This window comes from Callorhinus ursinus, unplaced genomic scaffold (assembly GCF_003265705.2).
Source record: "Callorhinus ursinus isolate GAN/ISIS: 27379988/994484 unplaced genomic scaffold, GSC_fseal_2.0 scaffold10, whole genome shotgun sequence".
NCBI classification, from domain to species: Eukaryota; Metazoa; Chordata; class Mammalia; order Carnivora; family Otariidae; genus Callorhinus; species Callorhinus ursinus.
In genome coordinates, this window is record NW_027397072.1 from 68,239,983 (window position 1) to 68,261,485 (window position 21,503).

Genomic DNA, 21,503 nt, shown 5'->3' on the forward strand with positions numbered 1-21,503 from the left:
GAACAAAGAAGGGAAAACCAGGCCATTTAACAGGATGCTATGAATACTCTTCAGATTTAATCCCCTATAACTTTAATTCTTGAAGATACTGCACATCAATTCATTGACTCCAGACAAAGGCATTAGTCAGTGTCAATAAATATTTATTGGATAGCAATTGTGTACAAAGTGCTGTAGATCATTTGTTTTAAAATATTTTGTTCCTACCTGTATTAGTCAAGGTTCTCCAGAGAACATAAAACCAATAAGACATCTATCTATCTATCTATCTATCTATCTATCTATCTATCTATCTATCATGTATTATATCTATAATGTGTTTTTATATAATATATAAAGGATAATATATATTACAGCTATAATATATATGTTTATTGAAATTGTTCTAATGAACTGGTTTATACAATTATGAAGGCCAAAAAGTCTCACAATCTGCCATTTGTAAGCTGGAAACCCAGGAAGGCCAGTGCTATAATTCAGTCCAAGTCCAAAGGCCTGAAAACCAGCGGAGACAATGATATAAATTCCAGTGTGAAGGCTAGAGAAAATAAGGTGAGATACCTCAGCTCAATCAGTGAGGCAAGAATAAAGGATGAATTTCTCCTTCCTTCTACCTTTTTTCTGTTCAGGCTCTCAACAGACTGGATAATGCTCACCTACACTGGAGATGGCAATATAGAATTCACACATTAAAATACCATTTGCATTCAGAAACACCCTTACAGACATACCCAGAAATAATGTTTAATCCAGACACCCCATAGCCAATCAATCTGACACATAAAATTCACCATCACACTGTCTTTACAATATTTTCAACTTATAAACGATGCAGATGACTACAGACAATCATACATCATTTGGAAAGGAAACCATTAGGGTATTGCATTTCTAGTTGTACAAATAAGCATCTTTCTTTTGTAAGTGTATTGTACAACATGAATTCCCTTTAATATGTATTCCTGTTCCATATATCCAACCAGCTATGCTGCTTCATCTCTTTTCATTGTATCTAAATTAATTGGGAAATCTTTCTGAGACCTCCTTGCCAAAACAAAGCCAAGGGCCATCACCAGGGCACCTTTTTGCCAACTAATGCTGATCAAATGAAAATAGAGCTACTAACATTGCAGCTAAAGGAAAATATTTTCAGCTTATTTTTTCCTCTTACATTTTACTTGGCAAGATAAATGGCAATATGTTTAATAATATGTTATAAAGAATAAAAACCATACTTTACCAAGAATAGGCAGTTTCTAATAATGTCAAGTAATCATAAACACAGTAATGGAGATCTTCATTTCCTTTCTATTTTTATCCTTGTGAAACAGTTGCATCAAAACTACATTTCAGGAAAATGGACTTGTTTCATTTTCCACTCTGAGCAAAAACTACAATATTAAATTAATTTGAAAAAAAGAACAAAGAGCTTAGTAAGAGAAAAAAATACTAGAAAACAGAGACAAAATACATAGAAGAATTATTACAATCTCAGTAAATATGTCATAATTTAAACATGGCTCTTTATTTAAATATAGACTAAGATATTGTGATACCAAGGAAAAACTATGTGGTTCCTAAATCACAATCCTCATAATTATAGGGAGACATAGAAAAGATAACTAACTTCTCTGAGTTCATGTTTTCATCTATAAAATAGAGATAATACCCACCATAGCAGTTGTGTTGAGGATCCATTAATAATAAGTGAAAAGACCTATCAGTGGCAATAAACATTGTCTAATATATGTACAAACAGAATAACAGAGTCAGCTGTATGGTATAAGTTTAATCAATTTTAGTTTCCTTGATACTATCTAGAATATTAAGACAAAAGATTTTAAAATATGAAAAACTTAAGGCCTTTTTATTTTGGCCATTTCTTTATTTCTTATGCTTATACAAACACTGGGAAAGCTGGGATAAAGTTAAAGACTCCTCAACATATGGTTCTTTAAAAAAAATGAATTTGTTCATTATTTAGAATTGGGAGATGTTCACTTTGAAAGGAAATTTACTAGGATCGATTCCAATAACTGAAAGAAATAACTACTATATAATATTTGTCTCGAACTTTTGTATATGGACTATCCTCTAACAGAAATTATATTATCATAATTGGCAGAGTCAATGGTGATCTTGACAATACTATCTCAATTCTATTTCAGTGATGCACATATTACTTGAAAACATCTAAATTTACAAATAGCCCTACACTACATTAAAGTTATAAGACACTTCAATGGCTTCCTTGACTAAACATTAAGAGATTTTTTTAAGATTTTAAAAACTTTCTAGCTTTTTATTTTGAAATAGTTTCATATTTGCAAGTAAGTTACAAAAATAGTACCCAAAAATTCTTTAAAAAGTAATTAAATAAGCTAGAGGGGAGAAGGCAATACTCTTCCTTACACTAGAATTCCAATTATACATGTAGAAATAATGATAGAAATAGAGAAATCACCATTTGGCAAACACTTCAGTAATAATTATCCCAAGCTTAAATTAATAGGCAAATATATGATCAAAACCAGAATATCTGCAGTCTCAAAATACTTAGTAATTACAAAGTGAAAAATAATAACTTTATAGTAGCAAAACCTGGAATACATCACCTCAATTAAATGACCAAAGTTAGCATCACCAACAATGAGACGTATGGATATCATGTGATCCTTGATATGATACACTGAGAAGGGCACAACATCATTTTGTCGCATTCTTGCCAAGAAGAAGATATTTAAATAGAGCAAAAGTATTCTCCCAACACTAAGGGAAGGAAAGCTAGTTTCACAAGAATCTCCAAAATCTCTTTGTAACAATCTCTAAATGGATGAGATGTAAGTGTCTGAGATTATATAAAGACAAGATAAACTGGGATCAGTTAGAATATATCAGTTGGGGTACATGCTTAGCTGACTGGTTCTGGCTCAGGTCTTTCATGAGGCTGCAGTCCAGAGACTTGACTAGGGAAGGATTCAGACCCAAGTTCTTGGGAGGCCTCAGCTCATCAATGGCTATCAGCAGGAGACATCAGTTCTTTGCCATATGGGCCCCTGCACAAGCTACAGAGTTTCCTCACAATGTGCGTGATCCGAGAAAGACCAAATCAGAACAACTTTTGACAGAATCTACAGAGGCTTTTTATTACCTACTCTTTGAATTTGCATACTGTCATTTTCTTCCATTGTCTATTAGAAGTGAATAACTTTTAATAAGGCCATACAACATACAAAGGTAAGAGAATGAGGGAATTTGTGGACAAATGTTAAAACCATAAAAATAGCATTATGTTAGACCAAGTGTTATGTCCTCTATGGAAGTTTAGAATCCTTTGCCTGGCATTTTCCTCTAAAGCAGCCATCTTTCCAAGCTGCTCAGAAATCCTCTACCTCATATGCTTCATTGTTTCACCTAATGGCCAGCACATGAATCCTTCTCATTCTTAATTTTCCTCCAGAACAAATGCTGGTTACATTTTCTTATTTTCAAATTTTCTACTATTAAAAAACTGTATCATGTCCACAATAAAATAAACAATCTATGAAAGACAATAATAATGATGATGATAACAATGACAAGGATAGTAGCTATCACTTACTGACCACATGAGAGAAAATGTGTTAAACATGTATTATGTAGATTGTTTCGTTTAATACCCAAATGGTGCTAATATGAGATGAAACAACTACCATTTAACTTTTAAAATTAAGGACTATGAAGTTTTAAAATGGTGAAAAATATGCCCAAGCCAGTGGTAAAACAGGTTTTAGACATGAAAATATCTGATTGCAGAAACTATACTTTTAACTACTAGGCTATATATCAATCTTACAACAGTGTATGGAAAATAGAATGTAATTAAATGATGAATTTTGTGATCACCATAACACTAAAGCCTAGGAACGTAACCTTCCTTCACACTTTCATCAATACTCAACTCTGACTGAAGGTTAGCTTTCTCATATTATAGTCAAATATGAGATGCAGGTTAAATGTTCCTCAGGATTCCCAGGCCAAGTAATTACGTGTCTCTATAATAGCAGTTCACCTAGTTTATTATAATTGCCTCTATTGTGATTTCTCCTACAGACCGTGAGTTTCTTGAAATCTGATTCTCTTTCATCTTTCTACCCACAGCCCATAGCCTATCACAAGGCACAAAGAAGACAATCAAGATATATTTGTTTAGTGAATACATGAATGTATGTCTTCTTCAGTTTAATAGTTGTACATATTAACCAAAACAAAGTCTTGATTTTAAAAAGGATTGATGGGGGGATGTGTTAGCCTGGTGATGGGTATTAAAGAGGGCACGTTCTACATGGAGCACTGGGTGTTATGCACAAACAATGACTCATGGAACAAACACTACATCAAAAACTAATGTATGGTGATTAACATAACAATAACAATTAAAAAAATAAATAAAAATAAAATATCACCTTTGGGTACCAAAAAAAAATAAATAAAAAGGATTGATATACCTAGAGAAAATGTATCATAGAAATTCCACTAAACAGGTCGGGTAAGATGGTGCAAATCACCTGCTTAAACTTTCATTTGCATACATTTGCATACCCTGCGTGTTTTGAAAGTTTGTAGTTGTTCAATGACTAAATAAATATCAACATAAAGGAAATTCCTTTAAGTTTCAGAATCTGAACCAAAAAGTTTCAAGTCCCCAGAAATCATTCTTATTTTTCAGTCAGTAAGAAATAAAAACACCCTGACAAAGTGTCACATTATAAGAGAAATAGATGTAGGAAAAGCTTTCCTTCGGGAGATGTTGTGTTCTAGAGTAGATGTTAACTTTTACACTTTACCCTTTACATGATACCTTGTCTGATAAAGACAGCAAATTTTCATAGCTCTAGCACTTAGAAGCATAGATTTTGACAAAATTTAACCAACCAATTTTATTTATTTTTTTTGTAAAAACAATGCTGTAAGAACTTTTTTTTTTTTTTTACATAAAGCTTACAGAAAACTAAACTTTGGTAACTACTCAATCTTCTACTTAGAAACTTCTTACGTTTTTGTGTGTGTGACACAATATGCTCTGTATTTCAAATAATACATGAGAAATTCAATTGGTTTAAAGAATTCAGAACCAAAAGATGGACCAGAGACCTTGACAAAAAGGTTATTCCTTTATTAGTTGGTTAATACACTTCACAAAATTAGATGATTTCTTTTTTTCTTTTTTTTTTTTTTTGCTTGAAAGACAGGCCCATTGAACCAACAACTGTAACACTGTTACAGAACACTGTAACAAAGAGCATGAGCTTTGGATTCAGACGTGAGTGGTTTTAGGTCCTTACTACCTAACTATTAGCTGAGAAACTTTAGGCAAATCACTTAAATCCTCTGATCTTGAGATTCTTTACCTATAAAATGTGGATAACAATATCTATTCATTACTACAAATATATTGTCTATAACATTTAAAGCAAATACTTCACATAGGAATGTGAGATGTTAATGATAATGATGATACTGATGATGATCATGATGACATCATGCCAAGCCAAGGAACATTACAGAATCATCCACCAAGGTTAATAAATGAGTACCACACATGTTATAATGCTTTACATACAATGCACACATCATATTTTTTCTACTCCCCCAGAAAACATATGTAAAATGTATTATTATTCCCTATTTTATAGTTGAGGAAACTAAGGTTCAATTAACTTGTTACAATTATCAATTTTGAGCACTTATTGGGTTCCAAGAAATTATATTATACATTTTATCTATGTTGCCTAATATAATTCTTAGAACAACCCTATGTACTAGACATTAATATACCCGTTTATATAACTGAGCAAATATGCAAAGGGAGATAAAGTAAACTTCACTCAACTACTAGTAAGTAGAATACCAAGATATGAACCTAGGTTATCTTCTGAAGCTTATGGTCTTAACCACTATAATGATTAGGGACTTTTAGTTATAAGCAAAAAATAAAAAATAAAAAAAGTAGGCAGTGGCTAATGAGAGCTGTCATAATCAATAGGACGAACAGTGGAAATTTCTTGGCAATGGCAAGAACCCAGGAAACTCCAGCTAACTAGAATAAAAAAATTATTAAGGATGGACTCATAGCAGACACAGACTAGTCAGGGTTCCTTTGCTGAAATAAAGTATAGCCATTTCTTCCATTCTTGATCAGTCAATCAAAATTTAATCTCAGAAGAGTCTGATTAGTAGAACAAACACCATGTGCCCATGGTAGGTAGTGAGAAAAGGAATCTGGCAGTAAAAGCCTTCAGGGATGACTTAGATTCCTGCAGTGGAATATGGGGACATAAATATACCATTTGACCAAGAATCTACCCTCAAAAGGGAGGGAAATCAGTAAACTTTCAGGATACAAAATTAATATACAAACTTTATTGCATTTCTATATACTAATAATGAATTATCAGAAAGAGAAAAAAAAGAAAACAATCCCAGTTACAATTGGATCAAAAAGAATAAAACACCTAGGAATAAATTTAACCTGTGAAAGACCTGTACACTGATAAAATAGAAGACATTGATGAAAGGAATTGAAGAAGACAAAATAAATGGAAAGATATAACATGTTCATGAATTAGAAAAATTAATACTCTTAAAATGTCCTTACTATCCAAAGGAATCTATAGATTCAGTGCAATCCCTACCAAAATGTCAATGACATTTTTCACAGAACTAGAACAAATAATTCTAAAATTTGTACAGAATCACAAAAGACCCCAAGTAGCCAAAGCAATCTTGAGAAAGAACAAATTCAGAGGTATGGTAAACCTTGATTTCAAACTAAAGCTGTAGTAATCAAAACAATATGGTATTGGCATAAAACAAAAACAGTGATAAATGGAACAGAAAAAAGAGCCCAAAAGTAAACCCATGCATATATGGTCAATTAATTTATGACAAGGGATGCAAGAATATACGATGGGGAAAAGACAGTCTCTGAAATAAATGATGTTGGAAAAATTGGACAGCTATATTCAAAAGAATAAAAATCGACCACTATCTTACACCATACACAAAAACTAAGTCAAGATGGATTAAATACTTGAATTTAATACCTGAAATCATAAAATTTCTAGAAGAAAAGATAGGCAGTAAGCTCCTTGGCATCAACCATGTTTTTTGGATCTGACTCCAAAGGCAAGGACAACAGAAGCAAAAAGAAACATATGGGACTACATTAAACTAAAAACCTTCCGCACAGCAAAGGAAACCATCAACAAAATGAAAAGGCAACACACTGAATGAAAAGATATTTGTAAATCATATATTTGATATTTGATAAGAGTCAATATCCAAAAACATAAAGAACTCATACAACTTAATAACAACAACAACAAAAAAAAACCAATTTGATTTAAAAAGGGGATAGGGTCTGGGTAGATATTTTTCCAAAGAAGACATACAGATGGCCAACAGAAACATGAAAAGATGCTTGACATCACTTATCAGGGAAATGCAAATCAAAACCACAATGTGATATCACCTCACATGAGTGAGATGACTAGTATCAAAAAGACAAGAAGTAACAAGTATTGGCAAGCATGTGGAGAAAAAGGAACCTTCCTGCACTGTTGGTGGGAACGTAAACGGGTGCAAACACTGTGGAAAACAGTATGTAGATTCCTCAAAAAATCTAAAAAACAACTACATATGATTCAACAATTCATCTTTTGGGTATTTACCCGAGGGAAATGAAAATACTAATTTGAAAAGATGTATGCATCCCCATGTTTGTTATAGCCAAAATATGGAAACAATCTAAGTGTCCACTGATAGTTGAATGGATAAAGAAGATGTGGTATATATACAATGAAATGCCTTCTTGCCATTTGTGACAACATGAATGAATCTTGAGAGTATTATGCCATGTGAAATAAGTTAGACAGAGAAAGACAAATACTACATTATTTCACTTATAAGTGAAATCTAAAAAGCAAAACAAACAACAAAATAAAACCCAGATTCATAGATACAGGAAACAGAATGGTGGTTGCCAGAGGGGTTGGCTGGGGAAACATGAAATGTGTGAAGGGGATCAAAATGTATAAACTTCCAGTTATAAAATATGTAAGTCATGGGGTTATAATGAACAGCCTGGAAAATACAATCAACAATATTGTATTAACTTTGTATGGTGGCAGATGATAACTAGATCAATTTTGGTAATGAGTTTGCAATGTATACAAATGACCAATTGCTCTGCTATACACATGAAACTAATAGAATATTATATGTCAGTTACACTTCAATTTAAAAAAAGCATAGAGATTCCAAATAATCAGTTGTTACATGCTCTTAGTTTGATTGGACATGTAATTCAGCAAATATTGTGATTTTTTTCCATGTAAATTTGCTCTGCTCAGTATTACTACTAAATATTGCATTCATCCTATTATGTGCAAGATATCAAGGTAATTTCTAAGGGTTCAACAATAAATAAAGCACAGTCTTGCCCTTAGGAAATGTACAGTCTAATGGAGATATCAACAAAAATGCAGAATCTCACAAAATCAGCATGGTAAGTGCCACCATGAGGTTGAGTGCAAAAGGTTATGGGAACCTAACCAATGGAGGACTCACTGCTGTCCCTTACTCATCTACTCTTCCCCCTCCCCACTCCACCACCAGGATAGGTGAGTTTGATCTCAACATATATGGATTGAATTGCTACTACCTGATGTTAATCAGCCTTTTTTTGCTCAAAAAGTCATAACTCAAAATAGGCACATTTCTTTTGAGTGGAAAGGCCAACTCTAGAACATAGTTTGTCTGACCTTTCTTAACTCACCCAATTTTATTCTATTCTTCATACTCTAGTTAGTATGTTCATTCTACCATCAACCTCTGGAGAAAAGATGGACAGAAAGTTTAGGTAAATATCTCTTGTTTAAAAAAGATGAATTTTTTTTCTTTGTTTCTTCTAAGCCAGTGCTTCCCAAGTTTAAGGTGACTAAAAATCACTGGATCTTGCTAAAATGTAGATTCTCCTTCAGGAGGGTGGGGTGGGGCTTGATGTTCGGCTCTGATATTCTGCTGTTATTGCTGCTCCTGGTTCACTTTGCACTGCAAGCATATTCATACTTATTCACACATCATATTTCAACATGCTTTATCATTTTCAGTAGTCCTACAAAAAAACCCTTAAATCTGGTAAAACAACAAAAACCCCTATCATTGTCAGAATTTTATTGATAGGAAATTGATTATTAAACAAGCTACCAGTTTTGCAGGACATTGTGCATGTGGCTTGTTGGAAGCAGAACCAGCAATGTAAGAAGACTTGTGCTCTTTCTGCCATAATGCATAGCTTTCTCCATTCTGAAAGTCACCTTGCTTAGTTTTAATTCATACTAATTCTAATAATTCATTATTTTTATTTTGCTTTTTGTTCATATTTGTTACTTCTTATCAATTCACATTATGAAAGCAATAATATTTATTCTCAACTAGACTGTCTTTTTAGACATTTTATGACTCATTAGAATTCATTAGAATATTTATTAAAGCTATACTTACTTGTAAAAAAGTGACTTAAATTAATTTTTTTCTGTTATGAATATTATGTTGTTTAAAAAGAGAAAAATGCTCTGGGGAATCTTTTTTTGTAAATAGGAGTTTGAGCAAAGTTTGCAGGTGAACATATGTAAGAAGTATAAATGTGCACATTCCTAGAAGAGAATTTGGAAAGTTGCATTGTCATTATATGCCTCATATATGGATATTTTTGACATAGTTATTCCATTTATAATAATGTATGTCCAAATAAAATAATTTTTATGTACATTAAAATTTAACTATAAGATGTAACAATATAGTTTATAATGTACATTTAGAAATAACCAGGGACTTGGTAAATCAACCTTAGTAAAGTCATGCATTGGAATACAGGTATTATGTTGAAGAAAAATATGTTTTAAAAGATGCTTATATTTTAAGCAAACAAAAAGGGTTACAAAACAGCAATTTGGCAAATCAAATTTGTAAAAATGTATACACACACTTACCTATATGTACATATAAGTGTCACTTAACTCTGATCTCTATGCATGAATTTTCACATAAGTAATGAAATATAAAATGTTCGATTCCCTTCCCTGAGTGGACTATAACAAACAACAAAACATGCCTTACCCAAGTTTCCTTTAACCCCATGAAATAAATGTTAAACCCATTCTCAAAGGAAATATTTTGAATAGACATGAAATCATGAGCCTGCCTAGGGCCAATGTATTTGGAAGGTTCTTGCTTTAGGCTCATTTCAATAATCTTGTTTTTGAGTCCAGTAACTTGGCCTCATTTACTAGAAGATGTTTAAGCACAATTATTTCAGATAGTGTATTTGGTTTTTGACTTTGTAAGAAAAGTTTAAATAGATCTGAAAGCTTTCAAAGAGGAGTTACATACTTGCCACCCTATGGTAAAATTAAATAGCCTGAAAATAAAATGAAACAACAGATAAATCAAGGACCTCTCCAAATGACACAAAATTGCCTTTAAATTTATAGTTGAGTGTTTTTTTTTTTATACCATCTTTGATTTTACTTATTTGGCCTTCTTTTGAGATTTTGTTTATTAAAAAAAAGAACTAAATCTATAACTGCTTTAGGGCTTCAAACTCCTTCAAAAGCAGACATCACGTATTTTTTTATCTTTTCAATCATGTAGCTTAACCTCGTACATTACACGAAATCAGTGCAGGATGCATATTAATCATCTGGATGAATAAATGGATGAATAGATGGATAAATATATGAGCCTATTCCTAAAGACTTGGATTTTAGGACTTACCTACTCAGTAAGAAAATAACATGCTGTCACAGTACCTATTTCAAGCAAAGCAAATAAAATTCTAAATGTTGTGACCAGGTTCTAAAGGACAGGCCCTAATATAACCTGTAGAATGACTGACCATCTGTAATTCTGGTCTTGTTTGTTCCATCCTCCTCACTTAACTCCACAAGTCTCCTAGCAAAGGTCTATAAATAAAATCCTCTCCTCCCTGCACTGTTTGCCCATCAGGAATAACAACAATAACATGTCCTTTTATTTCATACAACACTTTTGATTTATAAAACACTTTCACACATCACTCATTTCATTCTCATAATAACCATATGAAATAAAAACCAGGAAACAAAGGCTGAATAAAGAAGAGAGTGTCAGCCTTTATAAGTGTTAGAGCCTATCCTCAGACTCACATCTTCTGAATGCAAATCCAACGTTCCTCCATAGGCCAGGACACACCAGCTCATCCCAGCTCCCTCCAGCACTGACAGAGTTAAAAGAATGGCCTCTAACAACCAGTCCCCCTGCTGGGTCTGCATTCCTTATTTTCTGTTAATTACCACATTGGCTGTCAACACTGTATATTTCAGGGAAAGTGACAATTTTACTTCCTTTTCTCAGACATTTGAAAGCTTCCTCTCCAGGAAGACAGCAGGTCTGGAGCAAACTATGGGAAGGACTGTGGCAAGGATTTCTCTCGGCGTTGGCAGCCTGCCCTCCCCTCACTTTGAATGAATTCAAACATGGAAGAGGTTAGATGACGGGCTGGAGAAATGGAACGTATATGAGACTTACGCAAAGTCTTCTACTTGGTGCCCCAAAAAGTTGACATTTTGGGGAATTTAGCTGGAATATCGCCTGACAAATAAGGTATGGGAAGAATGCCTTTAAATAAAGAGGATTTGTCAGGCAGTTAAAAATGTTATCAGAGAGAATGAAATTGAACAGGAAGCATGAAGGCTTCAAAACCATTCTCAGTGCTTAACCGGAGGAGCTGCTCCATTAGCTCAGCTAATTGAACACTCTGTTATCTCACCTGGATTGTCACTGCAGAAGAAGAAGGGGCTGTATTGTTGCTCCCTGAAACAGAATCTGACACTGGTGGAGAGAGGCAAGGGAGAGGATATATACTGATTACTTTATTTTGACATTAGATCTGTGCCTAGAATTAGCTGTGCTCAGATATAAATATCCTTTCAGACAGATCCATCCACAAGCAATCTATATTATAATTGGCAAAACTGGTCAAGAAGAAATAAGAGTAGAGAAAAAGGAAACTTTACCAATTCTTAGAAAGAAATAAAATCTATGTAGTGTTTTATTTGATGATGCAGGCATATAAAATAAGATGAACAGTCGTATTATACATGAACGATGACATGGTAAATGTAGAATAAAGTACTTTTCCCTTTTATACATGTGTTTTAGCTTTGTGCCCTTAATTTTCCAAAATTGTAAAATAAAAGGCATATCCCGTAATTCCAACTGAATTTAAAGACATGCACATACTTGGGCTAGTTATTAGGCCACCTACTTAAATATAAAGTCAGATCCACATTTTATAACATATATTAAAATATATTTCAGCTGGTATATATTTTTTAATGAAAAATACCAACAATATAAGGTGAGAAGGACTTTCTCAGACAAAATTCAATAGAAGAAATAACAAGAGCAACAAAAAAATCTATTAAAAAATTGATACTGTAAAGACTGAAGTTTTTGCATGCCACAATATCATTTAAAAATCAACTAAACAGCAAATAAAGAACTAAAAAAATTGCACAAATATGAAAGTTTGGCTTAATGAATATTCTCAAAATGAGAACAAAAGCACTAAAACCAAGTAGAAAAATAATTTCATTAACCATTAGTAGCAGAAGAACAATAAATGCCCTATCAGTATATATATGAAAAACATTTAGCCTAGTAATTAAATAAATTGAAATATAAACAGTAAAATACTTCTTTAAAATGATTTTTAAATAAAAAATAGCAAATATTTTCTTAATTGATTAATGAAGGGAAAATATAACTTGAAATGTACCTAGTCAAAAAATGCTGGTGAGAAGTGATACTTGCACAAATTTTGTGAAAAGCAATTAGGCAATAATCACCTATTTTGAATCTCAATGACTCTACTTCTAGAATTCTATACAAGAGAAATAAACTGAGATGTGGGTAAATACTTATATACAAGGAGAATTATGATAGCATAAAGTAAAATAAAAATATCAGAAACAAATTTTTAAACAGTTCCATTTTATGCAATGCATGTAAAAGAAATGTGCACATTATTCAAATCATAGTTTCATAACAGATAAGACCAAATATATGGGATTGGTTTCAAAAGTATCTTGCTTACATAAAATGGAATACTATGAATCATTTAAAATATTTTGGAAATACATTCAATAGCTAAAAAAGGCATCTGCAATATTTTGTGAGGTAAAAAAAAGTAAGGTACAAGAGAGTATGTCTAGTATAAACTCATATTTGTCATAAAATCAAATGACAGCTACTATGAACAAGGGGTGGTAATTCTTAATTCTCCTTCTCTAGCCATCTGTATTTCTGCTTCCTAGATTAACATTCATTACTTTTACAATAAGAAAGAAAGTTAAGGGGATATAAAGAATTAAGTTTCTGAAAAAAGGCTTACTAACATGGCAAAATATTTTTTTATGTAGTAACTAGTGTTATGTATGTGCATATGTGTATGTGTGTGTATGATTGGAATAATATATATTCAAATGGTAGTACATTTTACATATGATCATTCAGTGTTTAATTTTCTCTACAATCAGAATTCTATCTCCATGCTTTTGCAAATGGAAAATAATGTATTACATGATTCTTTTTGAATATGCAACAACTCATATAATAATAATAATTTAAAAAACCCAAATTCCAAAGTTAGAGAAAAAAAGAAAGAAATAAAAAGGTAGTGAGAAAAAAAAGAAAAGGTAGTGAGAAAACAAGCACTAATCAGGAACCAAAAATTGGGGATAGCTGAAATCTAATAGGTAAAATCAGCTCTGATGCTGATTTGGCACATGCCAAATCTGGGTGATGCACATGTTTTGAAGGAGAACGAGGGACAAGAGAAAACTATCCTGCTCAATGTTGACAATGTAGTGGCAACCCCTACAAAATTCTAGCTGAAGAGCTACATGCACAGTGTAAAAATGAGCTCGAAATAAACCTGCTCCAGGACAGAAAAGTGAAAAAACTTTTCTGTAGGTTGCCACCCATAAGAACAAGGATAGTATGTATTTGAGCACAGTGTACATTAGCATGTCAGAATGCAGCAGCTATATTTTGTCTGTTATGACCAGCACCGTTCTAAGAATTTGATCAAGATTTATAGTTAACAGTAATCAATCTGCCAGGAGTTGTACATTGTCTGGTCCAATGGCCCAGAAGAAAGTAATTCCTGAAAATTTCTTTCCAAATCATATTTTTTGAAGTAGATGTAATCTGAATAGTAAGAGTCAAATGATACTGGCAGATGACTAGAGTTGTATTCAGTCATCAAAAATTGGTCCAGGACACAATCATAGTGTATGACCAAAATGTCTCCCAGAATTATGCAGGTTTCTAGGCTTCCACTCAACCTTGCCAGGCTTCAAAAAAGTTGTGACCTTGCACCTGTGGCTTTATCCTTTCAGGCGGCTGGTATAATTGTGCTAAGAGACAACTTCATTCTCTTCCTCCAAGCCTCTTTCAAGGCACGAATGTCATATGGATTTTCCCTCTCTGCATAACCTTCACTCTCAGCTACCATTTCTCCTTCTCTCTTTTTGACATTGATTTTAACCCAAACTTTTCCATTTTTGGAAAGAATGTTAGGTTCAGCCAGTGTGCTTGCCCACACAGTAATACCAGTCTAGCAATTACCTTCTCTTCTGCCTATTCTCATCCAGACAGTTCAGGGTTGCCTAGGTATAGAACTAGCAGACTATCCCCACCACTAGACAATAGAGCTGTGTTTACTGACAACTCCAATTTTTCCACATGGGCCAAAGGTCACAGTCCACCCCCTCAGGCCCTTTTCTGTCATAAAAGTTTAAATGTATAGTTACAGTTTCTTGCTTAGGGGTCATCCCTGCTTTTAGCACCCACAGTTGCAACCATAGTCTCAAGACCATTGAATAAGTAGGAAAAAAAAAAGAGAGAAAGTTAAGGTGATGTGGAGAAGAATTAGATAGTCTTCCCTCATACTCTCTTCCCCAGATTCCCCAAAAAGTAGGGGAATCCTCTCTTTGGGGTGAATTCCCTCTATTGGCCCCCCTCATACTGAGTGTGAGCACACACTTGCAAAGTCATGCAAGTTAGGACTTCATGCCTTTATATCCTCCCACTTTAGACAACAGATGTTTCAAGTGGCTGTCCCAGTTTTCTATCAAAATATTTCTTTGAAGATGATATGCATGTGATATGTCCATTTGATGTTATAACTCTTTGTACCTCATTGAATGCTATGAATTGTAAAAATGTATTTCTTCATCTGAAGCAATATAACTGGGTGGTCCAAATTGGTACTGTATCTTCTGTTGCAATTTTTTTATAGTGTTGTGAGCATTTGCATTAACCATCGGGTATGCAAAACCTAGTCCAGAATGTATCTATTCCTGTCAGAACCCATTTACACCATCCCAGGGCTACTGATAGTTGCCTGATATAATCTATTTACCAGCTATGTGTCAGGGCCCTGCCCCTGGGGAGTCTGCCCCATAGCCATCTGCAGATTGTCTTTCTTGGTGGCAGACGGAACAGGTCTTGCTGGCATTTTTTGCCTCTGAGAGTGCAGCAGGAATATGTCCATCCTCATCCATCTCTGCATTGCTGCAGCTGCTCCATTTCCTCTGGTTTCATGAACCTGGCTGACCTCCTCCAGCAACTGCACCAGGATGTCAATTTGTTGGTGCCCATCAGCTTTTGATCCTGCAAAATTGTTCTTCTGATGCACATTAATACATCCTACCTAAGGCACCAAATAAATTCCCATGGTGATTTCCCTAGGTCCATGCCTCATACAGACATTCCTTTAACAACACAGTTTTCCATTTGTCATCTTCTTGAACATATGGCCAGGCCATTGACCACTGTTCATGAGTTTATATACATCTAAACATAACCAGCCCCTAAAAAGGAAGTAAGCCATTGAAGGTGTTATCAATAAAGATGTTAAAAGGATTTAAGTTCCCTGGTTAACTTTCTATAAAAGACCAACTCTAAAAGCCCTGGCAGCCTTGGGATCCGTCTCATTCCTGAGAGCTTTTTCTGTATCTTCACTTAATAAACTTCTATCGCTTTACCCAAAAATAAATAAATAAAATAAATACCTGAGTTCTTACTGTCATTCAGTTATTCCATCACTACAAGGAAAACGGCATGCAATTTACCCCACAGAGTTGATTTGTTCTTACCTTCATCAATCAGAGTTTCTACAGGAGTCAGTCAGAGTGCAGTGGCCTTTCAAACAGGGTGCTTGCAATGATTATCCATAAACCAAGCAGTTTTCTTTTGATCAATTGAGATCTGTTCACAGGGCACCACTCATATGGCAGTATCAGGTGCCAACTAAGATGGTCTCAAATCAGCCCTAGAGGAAAAGAGGTTATCTGCTCATGAATATGGTAAATACCTCCTTGCATTTCTCAAGTAGCATCTTCCTATGTAAACAATTTCAATTATATTACAGAACTCTTTTGGACACTGATTTCCTTCTTAAAGTGTTTCTCTGACATTATCGAGGACATTATGGGTATTTTGGGTTTTAGGGTCAATTTTATGATCCTTAGTAATAGGGGTAGTTTCCAGTAATGCCCAAAGCAAGTCAATAATTGTCACTTAAATGGCATATACCATACTGCCACATCTAGAAATTTTCTGGTACAACTCCCAGCTGTTGCTGCTGAGAGGCACTCATGGGATTTTGCCATAACCTCCAGTCTATATAAAAGCAAGTTATAGATATTTTCAGAATTGTATCTGAGTGTGGGCCATAAAAGTCCAAAAGTATTGACTAAGGCACTCCATTTTTTAAATTCCGACATGCCTTGGTGTTATTCAGACTCCCATCAAATACTGCCTTTTCTCAGGCGGTTTTATAGATAGGAGCTAACAATATTCCTAGTTGTGGAATTTGTATCCTGCAAAACCCCAACAACCTGACAAAGTACTGTTTTTCTTGCTTAGTGTCAGGTAGGAAGTACAGCAGTTTACTTTTGGCTGTCCATGGAATATCATGGATGTCTCCTGCCTAGGTTATTCCCTAAGTAATTTCACCATTTAAGTGAGTCTTAAGATCTTTCCTGGATTTATCAACCACACTTAATCATGGGTGTCACCATTACATTTAAGCCTGTCCTAGCATGTTCTTCAGTTTATGATATTATAATCTCAAGATAGTGTATTACTACACTTGGTACCAGCCTTGAGTCCCAATCTCTTCTACGCAAATTGTGACAGTAAACTGGTGAATTCATTAGCCTCGTGGCAATGTAATAAAGGTAAATTGGGATGCTTCCCATATGGCAGCAACCTGGTTGGCTCTTTTATAAGATGAGACTAGAGCATAAAGCATTTGTAGGATCAGTCATCAAGTTCCAGTCTTCTTTACCTTGTATTTTTCACACTTTTGAAAGCATACAAGGGACTGCTGATGCTAGAGGAAGTACTACTTTATTCAAGCCTTGATAGTCTACTCTTTGTCTTTATGAGTCATCTTCCTTCCTCATGGGTCACACAGGTTAACTGTACAGAGAATTTGACAGTATCAGTACTCCAAATTCTAACTTGTCACTAATTACAGTGATAATTTATTTTTCTCTACCAGATATCTAATACTGTTTACCAATTAACAACTGTGTGATATTCTGTAAATTTTCATTTAGCATGTCCAATTAATACTAGTTGAAGGACAAACTTATATAGCTTCTATTTTACAATATTAGATAGGATAAATATTTTCTAGTCAGATATAAATATTCATCTCAATAATGCAATTCAGATAAAAGAGATAACCCCATCATATAAAGTCTGCTCAAATATTTTAATTTTTATCCAAACTTTTACCTTAACCATCAACTATTACATGTCCATATCCTCCCATTATAATTGTGGCCCCTGTTAGGATTTCACCAATAAGTTTTAGAATCACAGTGTACAAGGGTTCCATGTCAAGGAGCTCCAGGAATGTTTCTTTTCAAATCACTGTTCACTTTGTCCACACATGTGCATATGGCCTTATGGCCCCAGCCAAGGGTCAAGTAAAGAAACTAGTCAATCTTCATCCTCTTTAGTTTACCAGACTATCACTTTCTGGTAATTCGAACTCAGGTTTCTCATTGTGATCTTTGCCTTCTGTTTTTTTTTTTGTTGTTGTTGTTGTTGTTTTTTAATTTCTCCAAATTAGGATAAATAGAACAGATTTATTTACAGCTCTTCAATTTTGGGGGACCAGGACTGGATCCCATCTGTCTATCAAATCTCTGAAGACTTTTGTTTTGAACTCATCATTTATTCTTTCCACTCCTTAATAATGATTTAAAGACTTTCAACCTGTTGGGATGAATCTCTTGACCATTCTCTTTTTCATTCCCCATTCCCTTGTGAATCATTCTAATATTTTTTAGAATCTTTAAGTCTCATAGGGAAAGCTGAAACAACAAATCTGATATGGCTTTTTGGATCTTTGCTTGATTTTTACAGCAGGTGATAAGGAATACCCATGCAAGGGCCCACTTAATCAAAGCATTTACCATGACTTAGCAAAAGAGAATATTAAATGGATGAACATCCCAATAATCATAAAACCAAAAGTGCTGCTGCTGGGGGCACCTGGCGTGGGCAAGAGCTCTCTGGCGCGCATCTTCGGTGGTGTCGAGGATGGGCCTGAAGCAGAGGCCGCAGGGCACAGATATGATCGGTCCATCATGGTGGATGGAGAAGAGGCATCACTCATGGTCTATGACATTTGGGAGCAGGATAGCAGCCGCTGGCTACCTGGTCACTGCATGGCTATGGGGGATGTGTATGTCATCGTGTACTCAGTGACGGATAAGGGAAGCTTCAAGAACGCCTCAGAGCTGCGGGTCCATCTGTGGCAGGCACGGCAGATGGACGACATGCCCATTATCCTAGTGGGCAACAAGAGCGACCTGGTGCGCTCTTGAGAGGTCTCCTTGGATGAGGGCCGGGCCTGTGCCGTGGTCTTCAACTGCAAGTTTACTGAGACATCCGCGGCATTGCACCACAATGTCCAGGCCTTGTTCAAGGGTGTTGTGCACCAGATACGCCTGCGCAGGGACAGCAAAGAGGCCAATGCACATCGACAAGCGAGTACCCGGCGGTGAGAGAGTCTTGGCAAGAAGGCAAAGCGTTTCTTGGGCCACATCGTAGCACGCAACAGCCGCAAGATGGCCTTTCGTGCCAAGACCAAGTCCTGCCACGATCTCTCTGTGCTCTAGACTCCACAGGCACATACTGCATTGTGCATACAAATGGACAGATTGGGGGCTGGCCCAGCCACCTGCCCTGGGTGCCTCAGGGCTGGCTCGGACTCTGGGCATACCCCACCTCATGGTCATGGACAGATAGACAGTGCTGCCCGGGCAGCTCCCAGTGGCCATCAAGGGCTGGGCCCACAGTGATGCGTGTACAGGCCAGTGTGTGTCCCAAGCAGCAGCCCAAGTCCAGCCCATGGGGCAGGCCTGTGTGTGGGGACAGGACTCTAGCTTTCTCCACACTTGGGGTGTGCACGCTCTGGAGGGAAACTGTTCAGGGCAGTGGTTATTTGTTTATGTGCAAATTTTTGTAATAAAAGACTATTTCCTGATTAAAAAAAAAACAACAACAATCCAGCATGCCCTAAATATGCAGCATATTAGCCACTTTATTTGGGGAGTTCCACTTATCACTTAAAGGAAGGAAAGGACAATTCCATTTTTCAGTATAAACCAACTTTACAATGTCTTTTACTCAGTCCACCAGGCTAGCTGTTACTTTAGGAAAAACCTGTTGTGTGTTTGAATAATGTACAGCAGCCAGTTTTGATGGTTCAATAGCAAAATATCAGTTGTGCATTAACACAAACATCCTCCTCCATTCCACAGCATTAAAAACCAAAAAGGTTACTTTGAAGTTAGTTACTCTCATAACTTACTTTAGTAAAGTTTCCTCAGGGGGCTGACTATATTAATCCACAAAATGAGAAAACTCTTTCACAATATATCCCCAGTTTCAGTAGTTTCTTGATTTTGCAAACACATAAACATGCACCTGCTACCTGGACTACCTTCTTGATGACCATAAATCATAGAAGTGCTATCTGTGTTTTCCAGAACACATTTCTCCATTGTAAATAGCCCTAAAGCGAATGGTCATAGCTCAGACAGGCTAAAATTTGATGCGAAGACCTATTCCAACCCCATCCTTTACTTTCATTTTTTCTATTACAGAAAAAAAAAATTTAACCAAGTATAGAATATTGGCTTGTTTCTCACTATATTATGTTTTTGTATATATCAAGTGAGCCAACTCCTCAGGTAATAGGTCTACCATTTCCAAATTCCATTGATAACTTACCTATAGTAACTGATCATATCACAACTGCCACCTCATACCACTATTTGGTAACCATCCAGGTATCAGGGATTTGTCATCCTCACCCCCATCACCCTTCCTTTTCCCAAACAATGTTTTCATCATGTTTCAGTGAGTCAGTGTTATTCTAGTGAATTCCATTTCTGAAGCCAACTGTATCAGGGGGCCCCAAGACAACCTTCATGCTCAATGATTAGCTGGAATGACTCACAGGGCTCAGAAAAGTTATCATAGTGATGGCTACAGTTTATTACAGTGAAAGCATACAGACTGAAGTCAAGAAAAGAAAAAGGAACATGGGCAGATGCCAGGAGAAACCAGGAACAAGCTTCTAGATGTTTACTCTCAATAGAGTCTCATGGACACACTAAATTCTGTTAGAACTAGTCAATGAATTCAAAATTTTCAGAATACAACATGTATATGATCAGTTACTCCTCACAATCCCAATCACAGGTCCTGGACCTGTGCTATAGTAAAAGCACCTTTTTGCACTGAAAAGAAAAAAGAAAGGGAAGACAGGCAGATGACCAATAGGTGCATGAAAAGGTGCTTGACATTAATAATCTTCAGGGACATGCAAATCAAAACCACAATGAGATACCACCTCACACCTGTTAGAATGGCTCATTGAAAGGACAAAAGATAGCGAGTATTGGCAAGGAGGTGGAGAAAAAGGAACTCTTGTGCACTGTTGGTGTGGATGTAAGTCAGTACTGGCAGTATGGAGAACAGTATGGAAGCTCCTTAAAAAATTAATTATAGAACTACTATATGATCCAGCAATACCACTTTTGGATATATACCCAAAGGAAATGAAAATAGGATATTGAAGAAATATTTTACGTTCTCATGTTCTTTGTAGTATTATTCACCATAAGCCAAGACACAGAAACAACCTAAATACCTGTCAATATATGAATGGATAAAGAGAATCTGATATATATATATATAGAGAGATATATCTCTCTTTCTAAATATATATATATCATACATGAGTATGTGTTATAGATTTATAGATATGTGATATATTTAATACATATGTTACTAATACATGTCTCAATATGTATCATATA

The 21,503-nt window shown here is 35.2% G+C and overlaps 1 pseudogene; it reads left to right on the top strand.

The window, feature by feature from the left end:
* Positions 1-8,560: 8,560 nt before the first annotated feature.
* Positions 8,561-19,420, top strand: LOC112821537 (GTP-binding protein RAD pseudogene; annotated as a pseudogene).
* Positions 19,421-21,503: the final 2,083 nt, after the last annotated feature.